This window comes from Macaca fascicularis, chromosome 1, assembly GCF_037993035.2.
Source record: "Macaca fascicularis isolate 582-1 chromosome 1, T2T-MFA8v1.1".
NCBI lineage: Eukaryota > Metazoa > Chordata > Mammalia > Primates > Cercopithecidae > Macaca > Macaca fascicularis.
This window is the reverse complement of record NC_088375.1, coordinates 29,019,734-29,027,390: the sequence shown is the minus strand read 5'-3', so window position 1 is coordinate 29,027,390 and position 7,657 is coordinate 29,019,734. Positions and strand designations below refer to the sequence as shown.

At 44.7% G+C, this 7,657-nt stretch overlaps 1 pseudogene; it reads right to left on the bottom strand.

Annotated features, from left to right (window-relative positions):
* Positions 1–3,421: 3,421 nt before the first annotated feature.
* LOC123573945 (ganglioside GM2 activator pseudogene) lies at positions 3,422–7,063 on the bottom strand (annotated as a pseudogene).
* Positions 7,064–7,657: the final 594 nt, after the last annotated feature.

Below are 7,657 nucleotides of genomic sequence, written 5' to 3'. Positions count from 1 at the left end.
GGGAATATAAGCATGAGCCATTGCACCTGGTCTCACCATTATCTTATATATTACTAAGAAAGAAAGATGCTTCCAGTCGTATGATGATTTATTTTTATTTTATTTATTTATTTACTTATTGCTTCCTGCCCTTAGACATAACACATGATGATTTAAAAAGTCTTTAAAGATATATTTTGAGACAGAGTTTCACTCTGTCATACAGGCTGGAGTGTGCTGGTGCAATCATGACTCACTGCAGCCTCACCCTTTCAGGCTCATGCAATCCTCCTGCCTCAGCCTCCTGAGTAGCTGGGACTACAGGTGTGCACCACCATGCCTAGCTAATTTTTAATTTTTTTGTTTTTTTAGAAATGGGGTCTCACTATGTTGCCCATGCTGGTCTTGAACTCCTGGGCTCAAGAAATCCTCCTGCCTCAGCCTCCCAAAATGTTGGGATTATAGGCATGAGCCACTGTGCCTGGCCCATATGATGATTTAATACTTTCCATCACTTACATTTTGTTTTTGGTCAGTAAAAGCTCTTTATTCATTCACACATGGCAGCCTTGCAGTAGTTACAAAGTAAGATGGAGCAGGTCCTGCCTCTAAGAACTCTAAGCAGATATTTGGGGAGTTCAGAGATCATTGTAACACCAATTGCTACTGTGGAAGCTCCAGGCGGGGAGAGGTGTTGATGTGGTTTGGCTGTGTCCCCACCCAAATCTCATCTCGAATTGTATTCTCCACATGTCAAGGGAGGGACCTGTAATCCCCACGTGTCGAGGATGGGAAGTGACTGGATTATGGTGGCCATGTCCCCCATGCCATTCTCCTGACAATGAGTGAGTCTCACGAGATCTTGATGGCTTTAAAAGTGGCAGTATTTCCTGTGCCTACTCTCACTCTCTCTCCTGCTGTCTTGTTTACCCTTTGCCTTCCACCATTTTTTGTAAATGTCCTGAGGCTGCCTCATCCATGTGGATCTGTGAGTTAATTAAGCCTCTTTCCTTTATAAATTACCTACTCTCACTATTTCTTTACAGCAGTGTGAAAATGGACTAATACAGGTGTCATAGAGATGTTGCGGAAACATCTGGCAGTCTGTGGGGTTGACCTTCACACAATTTTTGTTTTTGCCTTCGTGCTTTCCTCCAGAAAAGCTTCTCTGCTCTCCTGAGGCTGTTAGATGTTCCACCCATGTGCTCCCTCAGCTCCTTCTACTTACCTGTCACTTAATACTGTCTTCGGGTTACCTGCTTACTTGTGTGTTTTCTTCTTAGGATGCTAAGGTATTTGAGGATAAAGATTGTGCCATGGCTTGGTGAAGCTGCTCACAACTGTAATCCCAGTGCTTTGGGAGGCTGAAGCAGGAAAATCACTTGAGCTCGGGAGTTTGAGACCAGCCTGGGCAACATAGTGAGACCCCATCTCTCCAAAAAAAAAAAAAAAAAGGTGGTGGTGGTGGTGGTGTGTGTGTGTGTGTGTGTGTGTGTGTGTGTGTCAGGCCTCTGAGCCCAAGCTAAGCCATCATATCCCCTGTGACCTGCACACATACATCCAGATGGCCTGAAGCAACTGAAGATCCACAAAACGAGTGAAAATAGCTGTAACTAATGACATTCCACCATGGTGACTTGTTTCTCCCCCACCCTTGAGAAGGTTCTTTGTAATCTCCCCCATCCTTAAGAAGGTTCTTTGTAGTTCTCCCCACCCTTGAGAATGTACTTTGTGAGATCCACCCCCTGCCAGCAAAACATTGCTCCTAACTCCACTGCCTATCCCAAAACCTATAAGGACTAACGATAATCCCACCACCCTTTGCTGACTCTCTTTTCGGACTCAGCCCACCTGCACCCAGGTGAAATAAACACAGCCTTGTTGCTCACATAAAGCCTGTTTGGTGGTCTCTTCACATGAACACGCATGACAGTGTGTGCCTGTAGTCTCAGCTGAGCATGAGGATTGCCTAAGCCCAGGAGATCGAGGCTGCAGTGAGCGGTAATCACACTGTGGCAGGCCAGGTCCCACTGATGTAGGCCTCCATAACAGCTGTCTCAGCACTGACTGAGGGGTTAAGTTAAATATTGAAAGCTGAAAGAGCTAGTGGCCTTGTACAAAGTCTGGAATGTGACAAAAGCCCACCAAGAGTTTTGCCTAGGCTTTTCTTAGGCCTTAAAGCATGACAGGATAATGAAGGAATTCTTAACAGGACCTGTTCAGGATTAAACAAGTTTTATTGTGGGCCTGAAGAAACTCTCCAGGCCTCCACAAACAAGCTTTATTGGGGACTAAAGTAACTCCCCAAACCTCCATGACTTAGCAGGAGACAAGATAACAGTAATCCCCCCAGCACCTGGACCCATTTAGATGAAGTAAATTTACTGAGGCTCCAGAGGAAGATCTTCAGGACTCAGATCTTAGTCATAGGTTAAAAGAAGTTAATCGCTTATGTCTTTAGGTGAATGCACACTTACACGTACACATATAGCTTAGAAGGTATATAAGCTTTGGAAAACTTTGTAATTTTGAGTTGGTCTGGTGATCATTTCCAGCCCTTCTCCCTGTAATCAGTTACAGAAATAAAAACTCTCTTCTCTCCCAGTTCATCTGCATCTCGTTATTGGGCCATGAGAATAAGCAACCCGACCCTTGGTTTGGTCTGGGAACACCACCACTGGACCTCAGCCTGGGTGACAGAACGAGACTCCGTTTCAAACAAACAAACAAAACTAAATAAAGGGATTGTGCCTCACTTATTATAGGATCTTCAGGAACTACAGAAACAGCCTTATTGTCTGGGGTAAATACCAAGGTTCTTGATCTCATGGCCAAGGAAATCAAGGATGCAGAGGCATACAGAATGAGATTGGAGCAGGAGTTTAAAAGGTGAGGAAAAAGAAGAGCTCTCTGTCACAGAGAGGGGTCCAAACCAATTGCAAATTGTAGTAAGAATGTCAGGGTTTTTGGCCCGGCGCGGTGGCTCAAGCCTGTAATCCCAGCACTTTGGGAGGCCGAGACGGGCGGATCACGAGGTCAGGAAATCGAGACCATCCTGGCTAACATGGTGAAACCCCGTCTCTACTAAAAAAAAAATACAAAAAACTAGCCGGGCGAGATGGCGGGCGCCTGTAGTCCCAGCTACTGGGGAGGCTGAGGCAGGAGAATGGCGTAAACCCGCGAGGCGGAGCTTGCAGTGAGCTGAGATCCGGCCACTGTACTCCAGCCTGGGCGACAGAGCGAGACTCCGTCTCAAAAAAAAAAAAAAAAAAAAAAAAAAAAAAAGAATGTCAGGGTTTTTTAAAAATGGGCTAGTGATGGGAGGGAGGGAGTTGTCTTATCTCCATAGGGCCTGAAGAACCGGTTAGGACCAGGCATGCCACCTGCATAGAGCAGAGTTTCTAATAGCCCCACCCCATTCTTTGATTGTGCAGGCAGGCTCTTAGTTTGTGCTGCTCTGCTGCTGCTTATCTGCGTGTGCTAAAAGGGGAGGGAGAGTTTCTATGCCCATTCCCAGGCACCTTCTTGCAGCTGCAGACATCCCCCACCCAGTGCATGCTTCCAGCTTCTCTATCTTAGGCTAAAGAAAGGGAAAGGAATGTGCTTATTAAGGTGCACTGTTTTTACTGGGGCCCATTGTACGTTTGTGAAGTTTGGTGACCACCAGGAAGCTTCCCACTCTGTGTCCAGATTGCTTATCTGTGTTTTACAGCCTGATCTTCCAGGCTGCTCTTTGTTACAAGAGAAGTGATTTCTTTGAACTGCATGAGGTTAGAAAGGGAGTAATTTCTGAGCTGCTTTTTGTTAGAAAGTTTTCTGCTGGGAAGTCTCTTCATCCTATCGTCTGTCTGTCTGTCTATCTATCTATCTATCTATCTATCTATCTATCTATCTATCTGTCTATCTGATTTCTTTCTATCTCCTGTATCACTATTATAGTGATGACATACAACAAACGATGAATTGCTGTTTGTTAAATTAATCAATGTTATATAGGCTGGTTGTATTATCAATCCCCAGGCATTAGAAAAAAGCCTGAGTTCCCCAAAACTTCATTTACTACATATACCAGCAATTATCCTGCCAAACTTAAGAAAAAAACACTGTTTTTTACTCTAAGGGATACCATTATGTAAGATGACCAGCCCTGGGAAAATCACTATGATTGGTCATCCTACACTCATGGTAATAGCACACAAGCCTTTACAATTTTATCGTCACCCCATGGAGCTTTTATGTCTGCACTTGTATATTTTTAAAGGAGTTCAAAATCAGACTTTGTACCTCTGCACATACTTAAAATTTTTTTCTTCTTAAAATTATATTTTTAAGTTCACATGATATATATGACAGATTAAATTACAGTCATCCTTGACTCCCCCAATTTTTTCTTCTACATAATTAATTACTATTTTTAGTTTGCATATATCCTTGGGGTCTTTATTTATCCATTTATATACATGTTTATACAAATAAACTGATGAAAATACACAGTATTATTTTAGGAGTGCTTATTTTAAAAATATATTATGCAAATTGTTTTTTACTTAAAAATTCGCTATAGTTCATTTTAATGAGAACTCTATAGCATTTATCACGTATAATTAAACATAACTAAATATAAAAGACAATCCAGCCTGGGCAACATGGCAAAACTCTGTCTCTACAAAAATTACAAAAGTTAGCTGGACTTGGTGTGTGCCTGTTGTGCCAGCTACACAGGAGGCTGAGGTGGGAGGATAGCTTGAGGCTGGAAGGTTGAGGCTGCATTGAGCTGTAATCACACCATTGCACTCCAGCCTGGGTGACAGAGTGAGGCCCTGTCTGGAAAAAAACAAAAAACAAAAAACAAAAACGAACAGTAGTTTTTGTATCAATCTAGTTATTCCTAAGGAGTTAATAATAACTCTCTCTCTCTCTCTTTTTTTTCTCCCTGAGACAGAGTCCCACTCTGTTGTCCAGGATGGAGTACAGTGGCACGATCTTGGCTCACTGCAACCTCCTCCCCTGGGGTTCAAGTGATTCTGGTGCCTCCCCGAGTAGCTGGGACTTCAGGCACATGCCTGGCTAATTTTTGTATTTTTAGTAGAGAGGGGGTTTCACCATGTTGGTCAGGCTGGTCTCAAACTCCTGGGCTCAAGTGACCTGCTCACCTCAGCCTCCGAAAGTGCTGGGATTACAGGTGTGAGCCACCACACCTGCCTTTTTCTTTTCTTTTTTTTTCTTTTTGCAAGTTAAAAATATTTATTGCTATTCTAGGCTTCAAATGAGCCCCATAACTCTGGTCCGACATGTGGTTCAGAAGTTGTCATGGCATAACAGGGTGGTGGACGAATCCAGGCAGCCTGACCTTGAGTCCACCTTATCTTCCTTGGACCCCTGCTCCACAAAGCAGCTGTTGGTGGGGCCAACTCTTTCTCATCTGCCTCATTCACCCTGCAGAACTCCAAGACTGGGGCAGGCAGCCTCCTAATCCCCACAGCTCACATATGAGAGGCTGCCCATACCTCTCCTAGAACTGGAAGAGCCTTCTCCTTAAGATCAGACACGATGGATTTGGCCCTGTGGAGAGAGAAGTGGTGCCACAGGAGTTGTTTTAAGAGGAGAAGGCATGCACCGTCTTAGATCAGAGGTTGCAATATGGCCACCCACAAGCTGACTTTCCCCACTCACATGTCTGCTCGGCCCCTTTGGACTGCACAGTATTTAAGAAAAATAATTGCTGGGCACGATGGCTCATGCCAGTAATCTCAGCACTTTGGGAGGCTGAGGCGGGCAGATCATGATGTCAAGAGATTGCGACCATCCTCACCAACATGGTGAAACCCTGTCTCTACTAAAAATACAAAAATTAGCTGGGCGTGGTGGTGTGTACCTGTAGTCCCAGCTACTCAGGAGGCTGAGGTAGGAGAAGCGCTTAAATCTGGGAGGTGGAGGTTGCCGTGGGCTGGGATCGTGCCATTGCATTCCAGCCTGGGTGACAGGGCGAGACTCTGTCTCCAAAAAAAAAAAAAAGAAAAACCAAACTGTCCAACTCATCCTCCCTTAGGTCAGGGCTGCTTGTCCCAGCCTAAAATGTAAGTGGCACAAAATGGTTTTCAGTGAGGGTAGCTGACTCATTGCAGAAAGGGGCTTGAAGAGGGGCAGAGAGTCAAAATTTGGCCTTGGCACACATGAGACAAAGGAAAAGGAACCTTCCTCACATCCCTTCATTCTGCTGTGGCTAATGCCATGTTATATTCCCTTTAGAGAGACAGCAATTCTTTTTTTTTTTTTTTTTTTTGAGAGGGAGTCTCGCTCTGTTGCCCAGGCTGGAGTGCAGTGGCGCAGTCTTGGCTCACTGCAAGCTCCGCCTCCTGGGTTCAGGCCATTCTCCTGCCTCAGCCTTCCAAGTAGCTGGGACTACAGGCGCCCGCCACCGGTTTCACCTTGTTAGCCAGGATGGGAGAGACAGCAATCTTGATGCAGCTCAGATGCTTTCCTCCACTGCTCAGGATGCTCTCAATGCGGTAGTTTCTGGTGCTGAGCCAGCTGGGCAGCTCCAGGTCAGGCACAGTGAACTCACTCATGGTGAGTAGGTGCCTTCTTTGAAGGGACAGTAGCAAAGAAGCCCATAGGTATGCAGGGGCTCTGGGCAGGGCTCCCCAGAAGGAATTAAAGTATCAAGCACATCACAGAAGTTTTCATAGGCACAGCTGCCAATCTGTTCCATGCATGAGATCTTGACCCAGAAGCCAGCCACTTCCTTCCCTACAGTTAATTCCACCTTCAGAGGATATTTGAGGGGGACACTGGTCTTGCCCTCAGCACTGACGATCACGTTCCCAGGAACGAAAAAAAAACTGGTCGGCTTCCAGAGACAGGCTTCTGATCACCACAGGATCCTTCCCTTTGTCTCAGCTATCCCAGGGAAAGCTACTGATCTGGTTCAGGTGGACGTGGGCAGGGGCTGCTAGGCCTGCCAGAAGCAAGCCCAGGACAATCAGGAGCGGAGCCTCCATCAGGGATTGCACTGTGAAGGGTGAGTCCGCATGGAGTTAACCACCCACATTTTCAATCCTTTAAGTTACAAATCTCAATAAACAAAGTACTGGGAAAAAATTATTCTGGCTTGTGTTGTGATTCTATCTCTTAGCCTGGTGAAAGAGAGACAAAGAGAGCGAGAAGAAGGGAGAAGGGAAACAGAGAAAGGGAATAGTGTGATGGGGTGGGATGACAAGAGAACCTCGATTTATGGTTTCGTCAAGACTGCACACAATGGAGAAGGTCTTTTCTGTAAAAGAAATTAGGAGTGTTGTCACAAACAGGGGAAATACACTAGGCAGTCAAAAATTCCAACTGTCACAGCAGATATTCTATGCTTTTAAGCAAAACTTTTTCAGATGTCAAAATAGTCAGCATATGCATAATTCATGTAATTATGATTGTTTTCCTAAAAGGGAGAAGTCACTTTTCTTGGTAGAAAGATGCTTATATATTCATTGCCCCAAGTGGGCCATTTATCTGTTCAACATTTATTGAATATTGATCAATATTTATTGAACATTGATCATGTTTCAGTTACTGTTTTAGGTGTGGTGATAGTGGTGAACAGGATATAAACATTGCCGTCATAGAGATCACATTCTAGCGGGTCAAATAGGTGATTTAAAAAAAAGTAGACAGACTCACATGAAGA